Source organism: Gracilinanus agilis, chromosome 1, assembly GCF_016433145.1.
Source record: "Gracilinanus agilis isolate LMUSP501 chromosome 1, AgileGrace, whole genome shotgun sequence".
NCBI lineage: Eukaryota > Metazoa > Chordata > Mammalia > Didelphimorphia > Didelphidae > Gracilinanus > Gracilinanus agilis.
This window is the reverse complement of record NC_058130.1, coordinates 234,281,925-234,307,550: the sequence shown is the minus strand read 5'-3', so window position 1 is coordinate 234,307,550 and position 25,626 is coordinate 234,281,925. Positions and strand designations below refer to the sequence as shown.

The 25,626-nt window shown below is 33.6% G+C and overlaps 1 pseudogene; it reads left to right on the top strand.

The window, feature by feature from the left end:
* The first annotated feature begins 866 nt into the window (after positions 1 to 866).
* Positions 867 to 25,626, top strand: part of LOC123250291 — a 65,864-nt pseudogene continuing 41,104 nt past the window's right edge.

Here is a 25,626-nt window from a genome sequence, read left to right as displayed (position 1 = left end):
AGGCTATAGAAGATATTCTACATGTAGAGAACATCATGGGCAAAAGCATGAAGACAGTAAGAGATAATGGAGCAGACTTCTGGATGCTGTATGGATTGTGTGGAAAAGAAGAATATGAAATATAGCTAGAAAGGCAGAACAAGTCTGATACAAAGGCCTTTAATGATGAGAATGGGAGTTTAATGTTATTTGTTATGTGAGAGGGAGTAGATGAAATAACTTTTCCAACAAAGGACTACTTTGAACGAGTTAACAAATAACAAATCATGTGACCATAAATTTGCAGTCAAGAATTGGAAGGGACATCAGAAGTCATTTAGTCTCAGCAATATCACTAATACATCTATATCCCAATTATACTAATAAGTCTGTTAAAACATAAAAGGGTTTATTATCTTTAAAGGTTGATGTGTCAGGAAAGTCTATATCCCCAAAAGATAAAACATAAAGGGAAAGGACCTATTTGCACAAAACATTTTTAGCATTTCTGCATGTGTGATGGTAAAGAATTGGAACTTTGAAGGATGTACAATTGGGAAATGGATAAATAAATTGTGATATATGATTGTAACACAATACTATTGTGCCACAAGAAATGACAAACAAGACAATCACAAAAAAAATCCTGGAAGACATATAAAATCACACAGAATGAATTAAGCACAAGAATACTGAACACAATCACATCAATAATATACTATTATCAACACTGTAAGGATCCAAGACAACTCCAATGAATTCATGATGAAAAAGGCTATCCACTACCATAAAAGAAACTGAAAGAGTCTAAATGCAGATTGAAGCATATGATTTTTCACTTTATTTACTTCACAAATTTTTCTACAGTATAAGTCATGTTGGTAAAGATGTGGCATGCATGCCCTGGCATGCTAGAGGATGCTGCTCTATTATCCCTCTTCACCACCCCTGAGGACATTTTTGCATGCCCCACCCCTCTGTCCAGCAGGCCAGTTGGAGTACTTCCTTCTGGTTTAATGGGTGGGGCTCACAGGTGGCTTGAAGGTGCAGTTTGGGGACATGATCTCAAAAAGGTTTGTCAACATTGGTATAAGTGCATGAAAAAAATGGAAATGTTTATTGCATGCTAGTACATATACACATATATTATATTGCCTTCTGTCTCAGAAAAGGGGAATGGGAGGGAGGGAGATAACATTGATCACAAAATATCAGAAATACAATTATTAAAATTGTATCTATGTATAATATGAAAATACACTCACACACATATATATGTATATTCTTTTTTTTAAGTGAAGCCTAGAAAGGTAAAGTGATTTCCTCATGGCCACATGGACAATAAATAGAAATTTTGGGATATGAAGTAGAGTCCTACAACTGCAGCCAGATCTAGTGTTCTTTCTACTTTATCACTGGCATGTAATATATTCTATTATATCTTCAGGTACGAGTATAATCCTTCAACAGTAGCCAACTTTTCAATCCACATGAATGCAAAGAAATATATAATTTTATTAATCATCATACCATCTAAAATTCTCAAAGTGAAATTGTCTATTTTATGAAATTTTCAGACAACATTTTGGAATGACTCACTTCACTTTTCATATTTTTGCTCCCCTAGTTCCAAATTCAAGATACAAGATGCCCTTCCCAGGAGGAACACATGACTTCTTACCTCACCAATATGCTGCTAAGACAAGTTTTGATTGATAACACTTCTTTGAGCATCCTTTCTTTTTCTAATTGGAGGGTTGAAAGGTAGAATATGGAACCTCTCCAATACCTTCTCTTTTAGAAGTCATAAATTGAACTATTGGTTCACTCCACTTTGGATCTGTTGCTATACTAAGTCTTCATTTAGTCCATCATTAATATTAGTATTGTTAGGAATTTATCAGATTTTATACATATATATGTATATGTGTGTATAAAATATTAGTACTTATGATAATTTATACCAAAATTTAACCACTGTAAATCAACTGTTTCAAAAGAAAACCAAAAGAACTAAGAGTCCAAAAATGACTTCAGTCAGCTGGTACTTGATTTAATGTTGGATAGAGAATAATTTCAGTCAAGAAAATAGAAATATAGGGAAAACTCATTCTTAAGATCTTAAAAAGAATGATGATGCATGAGTATGAGCAGTGTCCTCTCATAAAATATAAAGAAACAATTGAAAGTAAAATCATTTTAAGAAAATCTTGGCAAGAAATTCAACTAACTAAGCAAAGTCAATGCAGAGTTATTCCAGGATTCCCTCACCTCCACCCCCCCAAAAAGAAGGAAGATACTTCACAATATAAGCATGGAAAAAATACAAACGGTTATTATAAAAATATTTGCACCATTTTGAAAGCTCTAACAATAAAAATCATTTAGTATGATATACTTCTTGTCATAAACATTGGGTCAGATATTTTAAAAGAGGGGAAGATGCTCATCAAAGTTGTTTATCAATGTAAAATAGGTAATGTGTTGAATAATCTAAGTTAAGGGAAATTGCCTGTACATTAAGTGCTCCATAGGTTCCTTTTTGGAACATTTTTTGGTTGTACTAGAAAATATCTTTAAGCCACACTGGAAAAGAAAAAATATATAAGGAAAAATATGTGAATGTTTTGGAATAGTCAAACTAGAGTTTATTAATTAGTATATATATATCTGTAATGAAAAGGCGGGGAGACAAAGAGACAGAGAGAGACAAGCAGAGATAGAGAGACAGAGACAGGCAAAGATAGAGACAGAGAGGCAGTGAAACAGAAAGACAAACATACAAAGTCAACAAGCTGACCCCAAAAATAAAAAAGAGAAGAAAATATAGGTTGTTTTGCTTCTAGCAGTTATTGGAGTTCTTTTAATAGCCCTAGTTTCTAACCAAAAAAAAAAACTAAACTGAAAAAACTAAAAACTAAAGGAAAGGATTAAGCATTAATTAGGCATCTAGTGTATGTTTAGAACTGTGGTAAGTGGTTACTTACCAATACTGTCTCATTTTATTCTCAAAATAACCCTGTGGTGGGGCAGGTGAGTGGTTCAGGGAATTGAGAGCCAGGCTTAGAGATGGGAGGTGCTAGGTTCAAATTTGGATTCAAACACTTCCTGGCTATGTGACCTTGAGAAAGTCACTTAGCTCCCTTGCCTAACTCTTATGGCTCTTCTGTCTTAGAACCAATATTGGTTCTAAGACAGAAGGTAAGGGATTAAAAAACAAAACAAATAAACAAATAAATAAATAATCATGTGGAATGGGGTCTATAATCCCCATTTTTTAGTTGAGGAAACTGAGGCAAAAATTATTAAATGATATATTCAGAGTCTAGCTAGTAAGCTAGTAACTCTTTGAGACCACATTGAAACTCAGGTCTTATTGACTTACAGGTCTAGCACTCTGCATTTTACCACTCATTGATTCTTTTCAATACTAATATTCTAATTGTTTTTCAGCATGGCACAGAGATGTGACATATATCAATCTCCACAGAACTGACCATGCAGTGTCACATAGAGGTAATGATAAGGTTATTATATGGTGGGTGTGGCCTGGCTGTCATTCATTATCAATAATGAATTCAGATGAAAAATAGGACTAAAAATTTTAATCAAGTAACTATAAGAGAAGATGAGAGGATGAAACAGTCACATAGAAGGACAAATGATAAGTAAGCAATCAGATATACCAGTTATATTTTCTCAATATCAGAAGAAATACAGGAAGACCTTCTGTATGGTGGAAGACCATCCTTTGGCAATATTTGGAGGAACATAGACAAGAAACATGCAGTGTTAGTGGATATGGAAGGAGTTGCCATTTGTATCATGGGAGAGAACATCCAAACTGATGAGAACATAAATTCATTTGAGTAAGAAGATAAATTCCATACATTTTCGTTTATAGGTTCCTTAATGCTACCCTCTTAGTTTTTACTTTAAAAAATGTTTATGTTTAACTTCCAAAGGCAACCATTATAAGAATAAAGAAAGCCTCTGCCAAACTGTAATGATAAATGAGAGCCAGTTGACCATGTTTGATAGAGCATAGAGACTCTATCTATACTAGATATGAGATGAGACTCTCTTCTAGTTCTCCCCTCCTGCCAAATATGCACTACTAAGGGATTTTGAGGGGGTATCACTCTGAAACTGGGTGACCTGGATGGTAGTGCCACCCACAGGAATTGGGGGTAAGACTTCCCTATAAGATGAGGTATGGGTGACCCCAATCTGATTCTGAATGAGGATGGGGTTCACGCAAGCCTCCCCCGAGGGCAGCCAACTTCACAGCAGGTAGTCTGGCTTCAAGATGGAGGCAGCTAGACCAAGCTGTGATTCCCCTCCCCCTCATCTCTCAGGCACTCTGGAATGCTATCTGATTAATGAATGTCTTTTATTAATATCAATATAGGGATTGGGGAAAGGGGTGAAGGGAAAAGGGATTTTGGGGTGTTCTCTTCTCTATTTCTAAGGGGTCTGTCACTCAGGTGGGAACCTTTGTGGTTCCCACTCCTAAGCATCTCCCCCCTCCTCTTCTCCTTCATTTTCTATTTCTACTTTCTATTTCTATCCTTTTCTATAAATTGTAAGACAAACAGGAAAGGGTCTCTCTATAAGGTTGGGTAATGGGAGGAAGAGCCTAAGAGATTGCTCCCAAAATGGAGTCCAAACAGTTTTCTCACTCTATTATTGAAGTCTTATTGGGTGAGAAATGATGGAATCTTTGACCAGGGAATCAGGGTTTCAATGTCCAAAGAAAGATCCTCAGGAAGCCCTCAGGACTGGATTTGAGCTGGGATATCCTCCTCTGATCCTCTCCTCCTTCCTTGGAGAACCACTGCCATAAGACCTCTCCTCTCCTTCTTCCTTAGAATTCCCAGAATCCTCCCTGGTCTTAACTGTCACCAACTGTCACCACCTGTCAGTCACTCCTTTTCTGGCTCCTATTGTCCTATCCCCCTTTCCACAAATTCCATCCTTACACCATTAACCAACATAATATGAATGAAATCAAGCCATTTAAAGAAATAAACTAATGTGGCATTCATTTCCCACCTCAGTCACAATCCTTATCTAAGTCTATTGTGTGTAATAATCAAAAAATAAAAACTAGAAAATAAAATAAGTTAAGAATTTAAGTTGATATTTTCTGATTTTTTTCTTATGAAGCAAAACCAATGAAAATTTTAAGTAAAAATGAAGTCTATAATTTAATTCAATACTGTAATAATTTATTCATTAAGTTTTAAGTGTATTTTTCAAACTCTCAGTTTTCCTTTTGGAGATATCCTGTGATTTTATTCTTAACAAAACTTTTTAATAATATTCCTAGTATTTTTTCCTCCAACAAAAATGAAAGTAGAAAAAAAGAAAATATGGACCTGTTGGTTAAGAATGAAAATAATTAAAGTTGTTTTTGTTTAGATTTGTGACTATACCAAATGAATCAGGTATATTGGAATATATTAAATCCTATATCCCTTATATTTATTTTATTACTACCTCAATAACTTAATTAGATTTCATGTAATTTTAATAATAATTAATATATTTTCAGGAAGAGTCAAATAAAGAATTTATAAAATTTATTTAAAATTATGAATTTATAAAATTACTTATATACCAAAAGGAAATAAGACATATACTATTGAATACTCAGTCATAAAACTTTTGTCATTTTATTTACAAATATTTTCCAGATTACATGTTGGTACAATTTTTAATGATTGTTTTTTGACACTTTGAAATCCAGGTTTTTTACCTTCCTTCCCACCCTCTTTCCAAAGATGAAAGGTAATATAAATATAGGTTGTACATTTTTTATTATATATGTTAAATCTTATGTTATTCTGACTGTGGATCCATGATATTTGAAAGGATGAAAAAGAGGAAGAAGAGGGAAAGAAGAAAGATAATGGGGTAAATTTTCTCACATTTGTTCTCATTTTAATATCTGTTTAATTCTAAAATTAAAAGTAGCAAATCTACTTGGTTGACAAGAATTTTAAGAATCTTACAAATGTATTTCTCCATGTCAACCTCTAAATTTGTAAAATTGCAGTCATATCTGATGATCCCTTTCTAGTTGCATCAGAAATGAAAATGTGATTAAATGGGCATATATATCAGACATCCCTAAAGGCTTTAAATATTTATGGAATAGGGAGTAATGGGAGAAGATGAAAGAGAGGATTAGGTTTAAGAGTAAAATGTTAAGAAGTCCACTGTGGAGAAAGGAGGGAATTTTTGTCTCTTCCCTTGGGTGTAGTGTTTAACAATGCTTTTCTCTGAGGGAATCAACCCATTCAGCTTGAGTCAGCTGTCAAAGAAGGAATAGGTTCTGAGATAAGAGCAATATGAAGAATCTGCAAAAAGAGACAAAATATTCCTAGCTACTAAAGTTTGACAAATTGTGAAATGCCTTCATCATGTATATATACTACTAATATGGATATCTACCAACACTGTTTTTTTCTATTGACATTTGTATTTGTGGGAAAATTTGCCCCAGATTTATTGAAGGACTTTTCATAATCACTATTTCTAAAATTCCATCTTACTAAATTCCTTTGCAAACATGAAATTATATTTCAAAGCTGATGATTAATGGAAGGAAAACTGGAAGGAAGTCATGAATTATAATGTTGCTGTGTAGAAAAACAAGGTTATTCCTAAAACCTATGGGGGCAACTACCTCTTTTGGAGATTCAAATCCTGAATGTAAGTGCATTTTGGAGGAATAGTGGATTATAGGAGTTTTGTCTTCAATACCTTTAGGTTCTCTATACATTTGCATCTGAAACACTTTTTTGATCCTCTATAATATTTGGATCCTTTTTAGAAAAATCAGTATTGTTTTTCTTTCAGAATTTAAGTGGGCAATTATTTTTTAAGTTTCCAAAAAATTTTAAAACTTATCTTTCATCTTAGAATTAGTTCTGTGTATTGGTCCTAAGTGTTGCGGCCAGCACAACGTAATAGGTCAGGGCATGGTCCTAAGCTACAGAGGAATTGTGGGCACTGAAATATGGAACTTAAGAAAATAAGAGAAGAAAGAAAAGGAAAGAAAAATGACTACAACGCAGAATTGGGATTAGAGAAAATCTCACTTGCCTCCAGGGAGGGGCTTTTGGCTAGTGCTTTTATTAGTATATCAATACTCATTGATTAACTGATTGATATAAAAGACATACAGAAGAAATAATACAATGGGTTACATCAAAATGATCAGTCTTGTTACAACTTGGTTTAGTCAAAGTTCACATTTTTATGTCTGTAATGTTGGCTAAGGAAATTGAAAAGATGAAAGAAAGAGGATACTTGATAGAAAAGTTAACTAGGAAATAGTAGGACTTGCAATGTCTATTACTATCTAACTAGTGTGGAGTTTTGGAAGTATATATTCTCATATTGGTCTTAAGGATAATCAGAAGCTTTGGAATGGTCCCTGTTCGGAGCTGCTGAAGCTTCTTAGATAGTCTCTTGAGTGATGGCCAGATTAATTTAGTTAATTTAATAGAGGCCTCACTAATTATTTTTTCCATTGAAGGCTCGATTAACCCTGTGACTTCCTGATATGGCCACAACAAGAAAATTGCCTTCATAACAATATCTTGTTTTATGTTGGACCTTGATCCTTGATATGAGACCTCAGTGTGGCATTTCAGCATTCCAGGATTGGTTAACACTTATATTCTCTTCAATAAGGGGGAAGAACAGTAAGGGCTAGACACTAGAGACTTGCTCCATGTAATTCAGCTAGGAAGTGTCTCTGGCTGGATTTTAATTCAGGACTTCCCATTTCTAGGCTCAAACCTCAAGCCATTGATCCATCTAGCATTCTTGGTTTCCAAGATTTTAAAATAATTTTGAGGCTCAAATTCTCTCCTGCCCTCCCTTTCCCTACCTATACCCCTACTTAGATTGTAAGTTGATAGATATTTTACAGATGCTAGCACATAAAATATTTTTCCATATAAACCCTATATGAAAGGAAATTCAAACAAAAATATTAAGAAATAATATATAAACAGTTTCCTTTTGTCTGGTTTCAGACTGCATCAGTTCTTTCTTTGGAAACAGATGGCATTTTTGATAATGAGTCCTTGGGGATAGATTTGGATCAATTTTTTTTGACAATAGCTAGGTTATTCACAGTTCATCATAAAACATTGCTGCCACTGTACAGTTGTCTCCTGGTTCTACTTACTCTCTTATTCAATTCCTGCAAGTCATTCCAGATTTTTCTGAAGTCCTCCTGCTCATCATTTCTTTTTTTTAAGCATTTATTAATGTTTATTTTTTTAAAAGTTAACATGGTTACATAATTCATTCTCTTACTTTCCCCTTCACTCCCCAAATTCCCCCTCCCCCATGGCAGATGTGTACTTCCACTGGTTTTGAAGTGTCATTGATCAAGACCTATTTCCAAATTGTTGATAGTTACATTGGTGTAGTAGTTTCGAGTCTACATCCCCAATAATGTCCACCTCAACCCATGTGTTCAAGCAGTTGTTTTTCTTCTGTTTGCACTACTGTAGTTCTTCCTCTGAATGTGGGTAGCGTTCTTTTCCACAAATCCTTCAGAACTGTCCTGGGTCATTACATTGCTGCAAGTACAGAAGTCCATTACATTCTATTTTACCACATTGTATTGGTCTCTGTGTACAATGTTCTTCTGGCTCTGCTTCTTTCACTCTGCATCCATTCCTGGAGGTCTTTCCAGTTCCTCCAGTTTATTATTCCTTTGAGCACAATAGTATTCCATTGCCAGCATATACCACAATTTGTTCAGCCATTGTCCAATTGAAGGACATACCCTCCTTTTCCAGATTTTTGCCACCACAAAGAGCACATCTAGGGGCAGCTGGGTAGCTCAGTGGAGTGAGAGTCATGCCTAGAGACAGGAGGTGCTAGGTTCAAACCCTGCCTCAGCCACTTCCCAGCTGTGTGACCCTGGGCAGGTCACTTGACCCCCATTGCCCACCCTTACCAATCTTTCATCTATAAGACAATACACCGAAGTACAAGGGTTTAAAAAAATATTTTCATACAAGTCTGTTTATCAATGATCTCTTTGGGGTACAAAACCAACAATGGTATGGCTGGATCAAAGGGCAGGCATTCTTTCATAGCCCTTTGAGAATATTTCCAAATTGCCAGCCAGAATGGTTGGATCAGTTCACAACTCCACCAGCAATACATTAATGTCCCATTTTTGCCCCATCCCCTCCAGCATTCATTACTCTCCCCTTCTTTCATTTTAGCCAATCTGCTAGGTATGAGGTGATATCTCAGAGTTGTTTTGATTTGCATTTCTCTAATTATTAGATATTTAGAACACTTTCTCATGTGCTTATTGATACTTTTGATTTCTTTATCTGAAAATTGCCTATTCATGTTTCTTGCCCATTTATCAATTGGGGAATGGCTTGATTTTTTATACAGTTGGTTTAACTCCCTGTATATTGAGTAATTAGACCCCTGTCAATTTTTTTTCCCAATTTGTTGTTTTCCTTCTGATTTTGACTACATTGTTTTTGTTTGTAGAAAAGCTTTTTAGTTTGATATAATCAAAATCATTTATTTTACATTTTGTAATTTTCTCTAACCCTTTCTTGGTTTTAAAATCTTTCCCTTCCCAGAGATCTGACAGGTAAACTACTCTATGTTCACTTAATTTATTTATAGTTTCCCTCTTTATATTCAAGTCAGTCACCCATTCTGAATTTATCTTGGTGTAGGGTATGAGATGTTTATCTAAACCTATTCTCTCCCATATTGTTTTCCAAATTTCCCAGCAGTTTTTGTCAAATAGCGGATTTTTGTCCCAAAAGTTGGGCTCTTTGGGTTTATCATACACTGTCTTGCTGACATCATTAACCCCAAGTCTATTCCACTGATCCTCCCTTCTATCTCTTAGCCAGTACCATATTGTTTTGATGACTGCTGCTTTATAGTACAGTTTAATATCTGGTACTGCTAGGCCCCCTTCCTTCACATTATTTTTTCATTATTCCCCTTGATATTCTTGATCTTTTCTTATTCCAAATGAACTTTGTTATAGTTTTTCCTAATTCAGTAAAAAAGTTTTTAGGTAGTTTGATAGGTATGGTGCTAAATATGTAAATTAATTTGGGAAGAATGATCATTTTTATTATGTTAGCTTGTCCTACCCATGAGCAATCAATATTTTTCCAATTGTTTACATCTAGTTTTAATTGTTTGGAAAGTGTTTTGTAGTTGTTTTCGTATAATTGCTGTGTTTGTTTTGGTAGATAGATTGCTAAGTATTTCATATTGTCTAGGGTGATTTTAAATGGTGTTTCTCTTTCTACCTCATGCTGCTCTAATGTGTTGGAAATATATAGAAATGCTGATGATTTATGTGCATTTATTTTGTATCTTGCAACTTTGCTAAAGTTGTCAATTATTTCTACAAGCTTCTTAGTTGATTCTCTAGGATTTCTTTAGTAGACCATCATATCATCTGCAAAGAGTGATAGCTTAGTCTCCTCATTGCCTATTTTGATACCTTCAATTTCTTTTTCTTCTCTAATTACTACTGCTAATGTTTCTAGTACCATGTTAAATAATAGAGGAGATAATGGGCATCCGTGTTTCACTCCTGATCTTTTTGAAATGCTTCTAATTTATCCCCATTGCATATTATGCTTGTTAATGGTTTTAGGTATATATTCTTTATTATTTTTAAGAAAGGTCCTTCTATTCCTATACTTTCCAGGGTTTTCAATAGGAATGGATGCTGTATTTTGTCAAATGCTTTTTCAGCATCTATTGAGGTAATCATGTGATTTTTGTTTGTTAGACTGTTGATATGGTCAATTATGTGGATGGTTTTCCTAATGTTGTACCATCCTTGCATTATTGGTATAAATCCCACCTGGTCATGGTGGATGATCCTCTTGGTTACTTGCTGGAGTTTCTTTGCTAATATTCTATTTAAAATTTCTGCATCTATGTTCATTAGGGAGATTGGTCTGTAATTTTCTTTCACTGTAATTGATATACCTTTTTTTGGAATCAGTACCATATTTGTGTCATGAAAGCAGTTTGGTAGGACTCCTTCTATGCTTATTATATTAAATTATTTGTATAGTATTGGGATTAGTTGCTCTTTGAATGTCTGATAGAATTCAGTTGTGAATCAATCAGGTCCTGGCTATTTTTTCTTAGGGAGTTCTTTGATGGCTTGTTCAATGTATTTTTCTGATATGGGATTATTTAGGTATTCTATTTCTTCTGCTGTTAATCTAGGCAATTTATATTTTTGTAAATATTCATCCATATCTCCTAGATTGTTATATTTATTGACATATAATTGGGCAAAATTGTTTTTCATGATTGCCTTAATTTCCCCTTCATTAGAGGTGAGGTCTCCCTTTTCATCTTTGATACTGTTAATTTGGTTTTCTTCTTTCCTTTTTTTATTAGATTGACCAGTACTTTGCCTATTTTATCTGTTTTTTTCAAAATACCAGCTTCTAGTCTTATTTATTAATTCAATAGTTCTTTTACTCTTGATTTTATTAATTTCTCCCTTGATTTTTAATATTTCTAATTTAGTTTTCATCTGGGGATTTTTAATTTGCTCGCTTTCTAATTTTTTAAGTTGCATGACCAATTCATTAATCTCTGCCCTCTCTAATTTGTTAATATATGCACTCAAGGATATAAACTTTCCCCTGTGTACTGCCGTGGCTGCATCCCACAGAGTTTCATAGGATGTCTCATCATTGTCATTCTCTTCAATGAAATTGTTAATTGTTTCTATGATTTCTTCTTTGACTAGCTGGTTTTGGAGAATCATATTATTTAATTTCCAATTAGTTTTTGATTTGCCTGTCCAGGTGCCCTTACTAATTATTATTTTTATTGCATTGTGATCTGAGAAGGTTACATTTATTATTTCTGCTCCTTTGCATTTGTTTACAATGTTTCTATGCCCTATTACATGCTCAATCTTTGTGAATGTACCATGTGCAGCAGAAAAGAAGGTGTATTCCTTTTTGTCTCTATTTTTCTCCACATATCTATTAAATCTAATTTTTCTAGGACTTCATTCAACTCTCTTACCTCTTTCTTATTTATTTTTTGGTTTGATTTATCTAGATATGAAAGAGGAATATTTAGATCTCCCACTAGTATGGTTTTACTATCTATTTCCTTCTTGAGATCTGCCAGTTTCTCCTTTATGAATTTGGATGCTATACCACTTGGTACATACATATTGTGCAGTGTTATTTCCTCATTGTCTATGCTGCCTTTAATCAGGATGTAATGACCTTCCCTGTCTTTTTTCATCATATCTATTTTTACTTTGGCTTTGTCAGAAATCATAATTGCCACTCCTACCTTCTTTTTCTCATTTGATGCCCAAAAGATTTTGCTGAAGTCCTTAACCTTAAACCTGTGTATGTCCACCTGGCTCATATGTGTTTCTTATGGACAACATATGGTAGGATTTTGGTTTCTAATCCACTCTTCTTTCTGTTTCCTTTTTATGGGCAAGTTAATCCCATTCACATTCAGAGTTATAATTATCAGTTGTGTATTCGTCAATATTTTGGTATCCTCTCCTAGTTCTACACCTTCTTCTTACAGTATTTGTTTTTAAAACCAGTGGTTTGCTTTATGCCAGTAACCCTTGTCCCCTCCCTTGATTTACTACTCTTTCTACCCCCTCCCTTATTATTCCCCTCTATTTATTTTTAAGGCCTAATAAATTCCCTCCCCCCTCTATTCCCCTCCTTTTTTGACCTCCCCACTCTCCTGCTCCCCTTGGTTTTTCCCTTCTGACTTTTTCAGTAGGCTTGGATAGAATTTTTTATCCCAATGGATACAGCTGCTCTCCCCTCTCAGGGTTAATTACAATGAGAGTAGGGTTTAGCTATTACCTCTTAATGCTCTCTTCTGCTCCTTCTTATAATAGTATTCATCCCTTGCCCTACCTATGCCCTCTTTGTGTGTAATAGAATATCCTATTATTCTTAGTTCTTCAAGTTTCTCTTGGTGTCCTCTAGTATTCACCTCTCTCTTTCCGTCCCCCATATCATCTTAGATCATTTAGTATTCCAACCTCTCCCTATGAATAATTCTTCCAATTACTATCATAGTGAATACTATAATAATGAATGGAATTCCTTACAGAGAATTATACATAACATTTCTCCACATAGGGATACCAATAATTAGATAATATTGAAGCCCTTAAAGAGGCAAATTTAAAAATTACGAGTTTTCTTTCTTTCCCCTCTGTTTCTTATTTACCTTTTCATGTTTCTCTTGATTTTTGTGGTTGGATATTGAACTTTACATTTAGTCCTGGTCTTTTCTGGTCAAATACTTGGAAATCTTCTATCTTGTTGAATGCCCAAACTTTCCTTTGGAAGTATATGGTTAGTTTTGATGGGTAGGTGATCCTTGGTTGTAGACCCAGTTCTCTTGCCTTTCTGAATATCATATTCCAAGCCTTGCGGTCTTTTAGTGTGGAGGCTGCCAGATCCTGTGTTATCCTGATTGGTGCTCCTTGATATCTGAATTGTCTCTTTCTGGCTTCTTGAAAATTTTTTCTTTTACTTGGAAGCTCTTGAATTTGGCTATTATATTCCTGGAGGTTGTCTTTTCTGGGTCTAGTTTAGAGGGTGATCTATGGATCCTTTCAATGTCTATATTGCCCTCTTATTGTAGAACTTCAGGGCAATTTTGCTGAATAATTTCTTTTAGTATGGAGTCCAAATTTCTATTAATTTCTGCTTTTTCAGGAAGACCAATGATTCTCAGATTGTCTCTTCAAGACCTCTTTTCTTGGTCTGTCACTTTCTCATTGAGATATTTCATGTTTCCTTCTATTTTATCAGTCTTTTAACTTTGTTTCATTTGTTCTTGCTGTCTTGAGAGATCATTAGCTTCTAATTGCTCAATTCTAGCCTTTAGGGACTGGTTTTTGGCTAGAATCTTTTGGTTTTCCTTTTCAATTTGGTAATTTCTGGTCTTCAATTTACTTGCTTCACTTTCCAATTGTGAAATTCTGCCTTTTAAATTGTCATTTTCTTGCCAGACTTTGGTTTCTAATTTGTTTACCATTTCATTTGATTTTTGGACATTTTTCTCCAATTGGGAGTTTCTGTCTTCTAACCTCTTTATTTCCTTTTGAGGTATTTCCCACTTCTCTCGCCAAATCTCTTTCATCTTCCTCATCATCTCAGATTTGAACTCTTCAATAGCTTGTGGCCAGTTTTCATTATTTTGGGAAGGTTTGGATATGATTACTTGTTTGTTCTCTTCTGCTGTTTGCTCTTTTGTCTGTATTTTATCTGTGTAAAAGTTGTTTGGAGGTAATTTGTAGATATCAGGCAGTTCCCCTACCTTTTCTGCCACCACCTGCCATTTTGATGTTTTAAAAGGAAGAATCTAACTGGAGGAAAATGAATATACTAGAGGGAAAAAATGAAGAAATGGAGGAATTTACTAATTTCTATATTTCTGATAACTAGATACATTAATTCATACAAAATTATCAAAAAATGTGCAATATCTAAATATTTAACTATCAGCAGGAAAAGGGGGACACGATTTCAATTTGGTGCTGAAATATCTACAGCTTACAAGTGGTCAATCAATGAATATTTGTTAAGTACCTACAATGTCTCAATTACTGTGAAGACAGTATAAATAAGAGACAGAGATGAGGAAGAGAGAGCATTTATTTCATTTATAGAAGGCAGCCAGGGAAAATGCCTACCCAGGAGACAGAGTGTCTTATTTGAGGAAAAGCAAAGAAAACAATGTCTTTGGACTGAAGAATATGTGGCGGATGAGTGTATAAGGCATTAAAAACAAAAACAAAAACAAACAAACAAAAACCTAGACATCTTGGGGAAATACCCAGTATAGTTAGAGTACAAGGATAGTAAAGAAAATCGAGAGGTAGTAGAAGACATCTGGAAATGATTAATTTTTCAAAATAGGAACATATATTCAGAATTGCAAAGTATCTATGATATCAAGTCAAAATTACTCATTTTATGTAAATAATAAATGTTGGTGAGTAGAAATGACTTTTGGTAGAAAGTTCCAGAAGCAAGATTATAACTTCATTGCTCTGATATTAACAAGAGCACTCTTTCATTACCCCACAATGTTTATCATGTTACTGTATTCATATCAACCTTTTTTCAAACTTATGTCACCAATTAGATGATGTTCTTTGTTTCCAAGAACATGCATACTTACATATATGCATATGTATGTATGTATATATATAAACACATATATTACTTTCACTAATAATCTCCAGTTGGCAAATAGGCAAATTATTGAATATTAATTAACTAAAACTTGAGAACAAATTAAAAAATATCTTTTAAAATTTGTTTTACTACTACTACTGCTATAAATTAAATGTAAAATATTTTTTAAACCCTTAACTTCTGTGTATTGTCTCATAGGTGGAAGAGTGGTAAGGGTGGGCAATGGGGGTGAAGTGACTTGCCCAGGCTCACACAGCTGGGAAGTGGCTGAGGCCGGGTTTTGAACCTAGGACCTCCTGTCTCTAGGCCTGACTCTCACTCCACTGAGCTACCCAGCTGCCCCCTAAATGTAAAATATTAATTTTCTTGCCCTCTTAACAAATGCAATTTGTCATCAGTAAAAGGTTTTAAATAATGGAATTTTCTTGGAATCTTCTTTTATTTCTGTCCTAATAGAAAAAATACATGAAAGTAATTTTTATGTCCAGATTCATACCAGTTTCCAAGGCATTTCTTAGCAATAGGTTTAGGATGATGCAATAACTGTTTAAGCTACACTTAATGTTTCTCTGCTCCTGATATTGTACTAGGCCTTTGGTGAAGTCTGAACTGGTTGAAATTTATAGCCCTAAAATATTTTTTGTCCAGTAAGCCACTTGGTAAAGGTGAAGAATATAAACTACTTTTTTTATTCATAATATTAAAATGCCCTTCCAAATTAAGATTACTTTTTAAACTTTCAGTCTAATGTAAAAAAGGCTAAATGATGTAGAACAGTAGCTGATATCAGAATGCACTTCTGGATCTGTAATATTTATCAGGAGGAAATCATATCTCATCAGTCATGTTAGAAGACAGTAAACATTGTGTATTCGTGTTATAATCTTGCTAACTCAGTATGAGACTGAAAATGTCCCATAAATGCTAACTCCTTTGAAACTTTATGGGAAAAATAATTTTTATTCATGTTTTATAAGATGGTATAAAGTAAATGCATTTTTTCCTGAACAGAATGAAGAGGCTGGCAGCTATAAGAAAAAATGGAGGAATGTGGTGAAAAAATATCTGATGTTTTAGATATAGAAAAAGCAGATATAGAAAATATACATGTATTCTTGAGTTATTGGACCTAAAAAAATAAGGATAGCTATATAAACTAAGCCTGTGGAACATTTTCAAAAGTACTCATAATTCTCATTTTTTAGAAATTAGAGTTCAGTTTAGGAACAAGAAAGATTTTAGAATATTTGCCTCACTGCGCTGTTACCAATAAAATGTATGATAAACTATAAAATTGTATATCAACATGTTGTCATTATGGTTATTAGATAAAAACATGACAGAAAGTCTCTGAATTTATCTGATTCTCATTTTGCTAATTGTCTATGATTTAACTACTCAAAGATGGTTGATTTCTATATTGATGGAGAAAGGACTCTTTTCAGTAATTCTGAAAGTTGTTATTATGGCAGATCCTTGAGTATTTTGGACATCTATTTCCTTCAAGTAGATTATCTGTCACTTATTTCTGTATTGGTGTGTGTTGATGGACCAGAGGTCATGGATCTGATTGTTCTTTATTTGACAAAGCTCACGAACTAAATATCAATATAATTTATGCATAATGCATAAATTGTGGGAAGCCAATAAGAGGAACAGCCTCAAATAAATAAAAATCTGAGATTCCTCTTTTGACCCCTTTTGTGATCCACACCCTTTCTTATTAATAAGCAATGGGGTCTTACTGAAAAACTTTGAGGTCTCAGCAAATCAGCAGTCAAGAGGTTAATATTCTTCCCCTTTGGTCAGGAATGCAGCTGCTTGGTAAAGCCAAGGCCGAAACCGTAGCAGGGGCACTTTGCCAAGATTTAGAATAAACTGATTGGTCTCAAAAAAGTTATTTGAGACAGTCAAGGCAGAGAAATCCAGGGGCTTTCCATCATACCAAAATATTCCCTGATTTGGCTTTCTGATAAGAACCTAGTCAAAATTCAGCTTTGGCCTTGTTGTATTTAGAAGCCATTGAGAATCTTTGTTTTTTGATATGACATAATTTGTATCTTCTGTGCAAATGTAAATTTTGGGGGGTTCTTTTGTTTGAAGTGAGTCTTGAAGTATATATAATAAACTCCATGCTGCCAGAGATAGAGCTGGAAGTATGAGCTAAAAGATCTTCCATGTCTGTTACTTCCTTATCAACTAAGTCATCCTTATAAGATTATGTAGAGATGATAGATGTCAAGATTGACTAAAAATAAATATTGAGCACCTATTAAATTTAGGCACTGTGCTAATTCCTTAGGATACAATTAGCAAAGTAATATGTTCCCTATCTCAAGGGACTAATTTACTAATGGAATAAAAAGTACAATTGGAATACTTCTGTCAGTGAAGTAGAAGGTAGTACCACACTACTGTCACTTACACCGATGAAATCACATCAGTTTTTGACACTGAACAAATTTATAATTACAAGGACTTTGGTGGCAGGAACATTCTTTTCTGAAGTTTTGGCAATGGTAGCTCTAGACTTGGGGCAAACACTAGGCTGCATCTCCACAGGATGAAGTCAATGGATATTCCATTGCTTTTGGGTTCTAGGTACTTGGATATCTCTACTAGAATGTGAGAGGAGATAGTGGTTAAAGATATAGCAAACATTTGGCTTGCCCTACACATTTGTCTCTTGTCTCTTTTCAGAGTGCCTTTCTGCTTCAGCTATGCTGACTTATCTACTAAAGGGGTTGGTGGTTAGAAGGGATCACTGGAGGCTTTCTTTCTTTTTTTTAATTTTTAAAATACTTTTCCATGTTTACATATTTTGTTTTCTTTCCCTCCTCTCTTCCCTCCTCACCTATAGATCCAATAAGCATTTCTACTGTGTTATACAAATGTTATCACATACCTTTTCCTATATTATTCATTTTTGCATTAAAACAATCTTTTAAAACCAAACCCCCAAATCATATATCAATGCAAACAGATGTTAAGTCATTTGTTTTTCTTATGTGTTTCTACTCCCACAGTTCTTTCTCTCAATGTGGATGTCATTCTTTCTCATAAATCCCTTGGGATTAATTTGTATTAGCAAATTCCATCACATTATATTGTTCCACAATCTTTCACTTTTCTGTACATAATATCTGGTTTCTGCTCATTTCACTCTGCATCACTTCCTGGAGATTCTTCCAGTTGATACAGAAATCTTCCAGTTCATCATTCCTTACAGCACAATAGTATTCCATCACCATCAGATACTACAAATTGTTCAGCCATTCCCCAATTGAGAGGCATCTCCTCATTTTAAAAATTTTTGCCATCACAAAGAGAATGGCTATGAAATTTTTGTACAAACATTTTTCCTTATTATATCTTTGGGAGTACAAACCTAGTTGGGTTATTTCTGGTTCAAAATTCCAAATTGCCTTCCAGAATGGTTGGATCAATTCACAATTCCACCAGCAATGCATTAGTACATAAAATAAAAACTCATTACAAGTAACAGAAATACCTTCAGAATCATCACTATGTTCAATGTTTAATTAATTTGCATATAATTAAAGCTTAATTTATCCCATTTCTCTAAATGAGCTGTCTATTTCATTACACTGAGACATAAACAAAACCATGTCTAATCTCTGCCTAATTTTGTGAATATAGATGCCCTGTGGACTTTTAAAATGCATAAATAGCAGAATAAAATTATTTGCATTAGGACAGTGCAACTATAATTATGTTGCTGACACTGAAAAGGAAGGGACTGAAATATATGCCTAAATTCAGATGATGGGGTCATATTTATAAGCATTTTTAATGGAATATTACACTGGAATTATCTGAAAATATCATTATCATGAGGTAACTTCTGAATATTAGCACTGGAAACCTTTTGGTAAAGGACATTATTTTCCTCTGCCTGAAAAAAATGTTGAAAAATAGCATAAAATCAGCTATTTTGCCAGTTACACATGTTTTGATATAAAATACGACTGTAATAAATGGCAAACTAGGAAGAGTGATGGAAAGCTACGCATATAGAACACAAAGATCATTTACAGAGGAAAATGCAAGTCTCCAGTAACTATAAAAATATAAAATTGATTGCTATGCAGCATGGCATTTCTGTTTCATACCAACCTGTAAAAATTTTGTAGCATTCATTTTTAGTCATTCTGATAGAAGCAAATGAATGGGTGTTTTGAGGGTCTCTGGCTAGGTAAAAACTGCCATGAACTGTATTTTCAATAACAATTTCAAACTGTATGTCAAGGATAAAAAAGACAAAAATAAATATGATGCATTAGAATCAAGAGAAATATTTTCAAATTCAGTCAGACAAAAGAATGTGCTTTATTTGTGTGCATGTATATGTATGTTTATAATCCTTTTATTAGTCATATGAATATAACTGAAACAATTATCTTGTACTATATATGAAAATTTCACATTTAAAAAATACTTTGGATTGCATGCAAACAATAGTGATACATCATTCTGGTCAGTATGTTTGTTCAAGCATTTTTTATTTTATTTTTTTGCAGATGAATTTTTAAAAAATATAATTTCTTGGCTCCATATACAAGGCAACCTTCCACTAATGTGTGATTTCAATTCTACAAATTGACATCTAAAATGAGTCTGGATTGCTAATCTCTGTATCTTTGAACCTTGGCATTGCAATCATTTTTTACTCCACTCATATTCCAAAACTCATGAGAACCACTGAAGAAAGTCATCAAAATCAGCTGATTTCCTTTGTGTAGGAGGTCATGTATAGGGATTATGAGGTCTGTCTCCTGACTTATCGATTATCCCTTAGCCTGTCATTTGCCTTTTTCTCATATTTAATCTTGTCATCCTGGGGTCTATAGTAATCCAATGATATATTTCAATATATGTTATGAATTCATTAATCTGAAACTTCTCTCATTTCATTTCATTCATTCACCAATTCATTAAATATTTTCTTAATGATGTGTAAAAAAGTCCTTCCTGACACACAATCCAAGTTTATTATATTTATTCCTCGGGATGAGATTGTTTTTTGACAAAGATCTCTGATTTATGATGGCTTTGAATTCCAGTATAATATTAGTTCTGCCTATAGGAGAATTATGTGTTTTCTGGTATATGAATCTTAGCTTATTCTCTAATTGTAAATAAGCTTTTAAATTAATTTCTTAATTGCCCATACTCTTGGCTGTTCTGCTACCTTTTCTTGTTAATGTTCTTGATTCTGAAACAACTCCTCTCCTTTTTGTCATCGAATAGTTTGTAAATGAATTTCCAGGTATTATTTCCTAGTGTAAAGGTACCTAGTATTTATAAATGGCAGGATAGATTAATCAGTTCATAGTTATGAAAAAGTGAATTCTTCCTTTCTTACTTTGCTGTTAATTGCTTTTTAATCTGATTGTCTGATTTTTTCATGTTGTCTTTATTTTTGTTTTGTAAGACTCTTCATAAAATTAGGCTTCTATGAAATTCCAGTCCACAGATATTACAAGTTATAACATATTAAAATTTAATTCTAAAAAGTGATAATATAACATCTGTATTTTTTCAATCAAAATTTCTAAAGTAGTTGTTAAATACAAAGTTTTTACAGTAAAATAGTGGCATAATAGCAACATTTGTAAGCATGAAACATAACAATGGAAATATCAAGCATTGCCAATAATAACCAGCATTTTCAGATATTTTGCATTTAGCTTCTTTGAGAATGTACCTAAGGGAAAGAAGGAAGAAAATTATTCAAAAAATCCTAGATGAAACCCAAGGAGTATAGGATCATAGAGTCTATAAATTATACTTGTAGATTACACCCTACCAGCCAATTGTTTCACTCCAATGCTTACTCTTATCACCCTGGTTTTAAATGTCATATTGGGGATATGTTTGGCTATTTTCTTATTAATCAAATAGCAAACTCTTTCTCACTAATTAGATAGATTAGACTTTAAACACAGTTTGTTAAATTTATTTAACAAAATGTAGGAATCTTTTTTCCAATAGTACTCATAATTCGACATATTAAATCCCTTTATTACAAATAAACACATGTTAAATTATTTAATATATAATTTATTAACAATGAAATCAATAATAGAATAAAGGCAAAGGTAGATATTTACAATATTTTAATCCCACACATGTTTCAAGGTGAAACTGAAGAGGGCTATTCTTCATGTATAGTAAGGTTAAATTTCACAAGTCATTACAAATCATTATTAAATACTTATTTACTTTTCATCATTTATGAAAACTCAGTCCTATATCAATTAATTTTTCTCAAGATAAAATGTATAGTGTCTTCACAATAATACTATTCCAAAGATACAATTGTCCATATCGTCCTCAGAAAAGATTTGATTTTTCCATCTTTTACTTATGTCTATTTAGCTTTTCTCAATATAACACTTTTAATAGTTTGATTATAATTTATCTTCTAGATAGTTGAACAAAAGCAAAACACACAGTTAACTTCAAAGAAGGATTACCTCATCCTAAGGCATTTTTTAATTGACTTTCAACTACCAGAACAAAATTACCTTTCCCCTGCAACATTCCATTTATCTCTTAAAGACATAGTAACAATACTTATAATCAACTGAGAAACACAAAGTGAAATAAGTACTAAATGTATTTACTTCACTGGTTCTTGATTCTTTTCATTATTCCTTAATGTGGTTGTTGCCCTTTGGGATAGTTTTAACTTTCTTATTTCTTTAGTCTGTCTTCTTTGACAATCTCATTCTTCCTCATCCAAATACTAATTATGTATGGATAACTCCCAAATTTACATTCATATAACACTTCTTCAGAGCTCCCAATGTATTCTTCAACATCTCTGGATGTCCAGATAGAATTTCAAGTTCAATACTGCCCAAACCAAGCTCATTATGTTCTTCCTTCTGTCCTCAAGTCTCCTTTTCTTTTTGACTTCATTATTTCTGTCTGTAGCACTACAATTGAACCAATTGCTTATGTTCATAAATTTGGACTTACCTTTGAATTTCCCTCTTCTTTATGTCTCTACCATAACAATTATCCAGTATTATTGACTCTAGAGTTTTACTTTGATACATCTTCTGTTTTTCTAGAAAAACGATCCATAATAATGAGTCATTCCTACCCACCTGTACCATGACTGGTGTCTTACTAGCATCTACTTCATATTATTCCCTTTTTCTATCCTTTCTATCATTGTATCAATCTTTCTATTGCAAAAGGGTGATCATATCACTCACTTGTTTGCTCAAAGTATTAATGATACTCTATTACCAAAATTAAATTGCAATGTTCAGATACTTTGCCTATTCAAGACCTTACACAAATGTGTACAACCATACCTTTTCATCTACATCTCATTACTTTTTTTTTTCCATCCATTCTTTTTTCCAGCTAAATCCTAACCACTCACTGTGTTCTTAGGACTCTTTACCTTTGAACAACCTCTACCACATGCCCAGAACACATCATCTTTTTTCCTTCAGATGATGCACCTCTTCCATTCCTTTAAGGCCAATCTAAATATCATCTGTCTCTCATGAATATTTTGGTTCATGTCTTTTGTTGATATCTTTGTTGCTAACATACCACTCTTTACTTAGATCTCACCCAACATTTGGTTTACAACATTTTAAGGCATTTAGGTAATCCTAATCAAAGAGCATAATAATTTTCTAGTGTCTATAAGGTCTGAGAAGACAGATACCATGTACTATCAAATTATTTTTCCTTAGGTGTCCAGGATAGTAGTCTTTCCACAAATGAGTTTTGATAAATGCTTCTTGTTAATGCTAGCAATGTGGAAAATCTGTCAAGAGCAGTTGCAATGAACATGTCTCAGGTCCCAGAATACTGGGGGTGAAGCCAACATGATGGATTAGAAGAAGCAATTAGTTAAATTCTCACAGCATTTCTAAATATTTAAATTTAATCATTATTCAATTTAATTATTTTTATTCAATTTGAATTATTCAAATTGGATTCTACTATGGCAAATCCAGGAAAAGGTCAGAGTGAAACATTCTTTCAGGCCAGGACATTTTAGGAGATCCAAAGTAGGAAGATGTTATATGGCAATGAGGCTGGCCCAGAGAATACTTGGATGAAAAATGAGTGATATAATTAAGTGATGGTGACAAGTTATTATTATGACAGGAAAGATTAAAATACAGACTCAAAAGAAGATAATATGAAAAGAGCTATAAGCAAAGCTTCAAGAAGTTATTTGGTAGATTCTTTCAATTTTTATTTTTTCCTTGTAATTATAGAATATGAGAGCAATTTTCCTTAATGATTGCTTGAAATATTGCAGGTAGGTTTTTTTTTTAATCATAGCTTTCATATATCCAATAATTCTTTTTTTAATATTTATTTTTTAGAAAAGTTAACATGGTTACATGATTCATGCTCTTACTTTCCCCTTCATCCCCTGACCTCCCCACCCTCATAGCCGATGCACATTTCCACTGGTTTTAACATGTGTCATTGATCAAGACCCATTTCCAGATTGTTGATAGTTGCATTGGTGTGGTAGTTTCCAGACTACATCCCCAATCATATCCACCTCAACCCATGTGTTCAAGCAGTTGCCTTTCTTCTGTGTTTCCACTCCCTCAGTTCTTCCTCTAAATGTGTGTAACATTCTTTTCAATAAATCCTTCAGAATTGTCCTGGGTAACTGCATTTCTGCCAGTACAGAAGTCCACCACATTCTATTTTACCACAGTGTATTGGTCTCTGTGTACAATGTTCTTCTGGCTCTGCTCCTTTCACTCTGCATCAATTCCTGGAGGTCTTTCCAGTTCACATTAGTCCAATAATTCTTAAATCATTTCTCCCTAGTGTATTTTCTAATTCTTTTCAATGTGATATATACCATTTAATTTTTTTATTCTTTTGGTTGTTTCTTAATGTCTCATGAAATCATTAGCTTACACTTGACCCATTCTAATTTTTAAGAACTTTTTTCTTCAAATAATTTTTTATATCTTTCCTCTCATTTAGCCAATTCTTCTTTAAAAACTTCTTTAATTCAGTAGATTTTTATTCTTCTTTTACCATTTAGTCTATTCTGCTTTTTAAGCTATTATTTTCTTTAATATTTTAGTACTTTTTAATCAAACTGACTGTTCACTCTTTTTTCATGATTTTACTACATCACTCTATTACCCTCCCCCATTTTCCCTCTACCTTCCTTATTTGATTTCTAAAATAATTTTTAAGTTTTCCTAGGAGCCAAGACTAATTCCTATTTTTCTTTAGGGCTTTGCATGTAGTTGCATTGATTTCATTGTCCTCATCTGAGTTTGATTTTTTGATTTTTCCTGCATTCATAGTTGCTTTTAATGTTTAGGTCTTTTTTTGCTTGTTATTTTCTCATTTTTTCTAGCCAATTTCTTGACTTTTAACTTCATATTTGTTAAAATTAAATTAATAACTCCAGGTTCTTATTTTCCGTAAAGTTTATTAATAATCACTTGAAATAAAGAAATAAGATAGGTATAGGTTTAAAATCTATTTTATAACCTAAATTTCTGACCATGTGGTTGGTTCACATGATTATCTCGCTCAGCCATAATTTTGCCCTGCCTCTATCGAAGGGAATAGAGAGTGACTCCCCACATCCCACATCACACCTTTTATTCTCTCTCTTGACCTGAACCTATAACCTTTACTTCTGTGTCATGTTCCTATGGCTCTTCACCTGTGACCTCTTTTTGGAGGGTTTACATGACAGACACAGGGATACAAGCGGGACAGTTTAGGTGAGAAGGAGTGGGGGAGAGTATTCTATTTACACATGCTAAAATTGAACTCTGGCAGGGATTCTGGTGAGGGGTAGCATTGTCTCAAGTTTTATATCTTTCCTTCTTCTGTTATCAGAGATAGTTCTGGGTTTTTGTAGGTTTTAAGTTCTTCAGAGTTGGTCATTTGTAAAGATATGCATGGTAAAAGCTCTCCTACACACTGTTCTATTTTGTGAGCAACTAAAAGTTCTCTTTTCTATCATAGAATTGTAACTAGGGTCCCTTTTCCTGCTTACCCTGAGGCTTTAACACTTTAACACAGAACTATCAATGAGCAATGCAACAGAATATGGCTTCCAATGCCAGTAAAGGGTCCCTTGTAATATTGTTCTAACCATTTGTCTCACCACCTTACTTTCTGTGGGCTGAGAGCTCTGGAAATCATCTCCAAGACTTCCTTCCTGGGATCTGGCCTGTGCAGGACTCTGCTCCACTTGGAATTCAGTAAGACAAGTATTTCTCCAATTTTCTAAGTATTTTTAGGTAGGAAAATTGCATCACCCTTTTCTTTTGTTTGTTCTGTTGGTCCAGGACTCATTTTTGAGAAGTTATTTTTA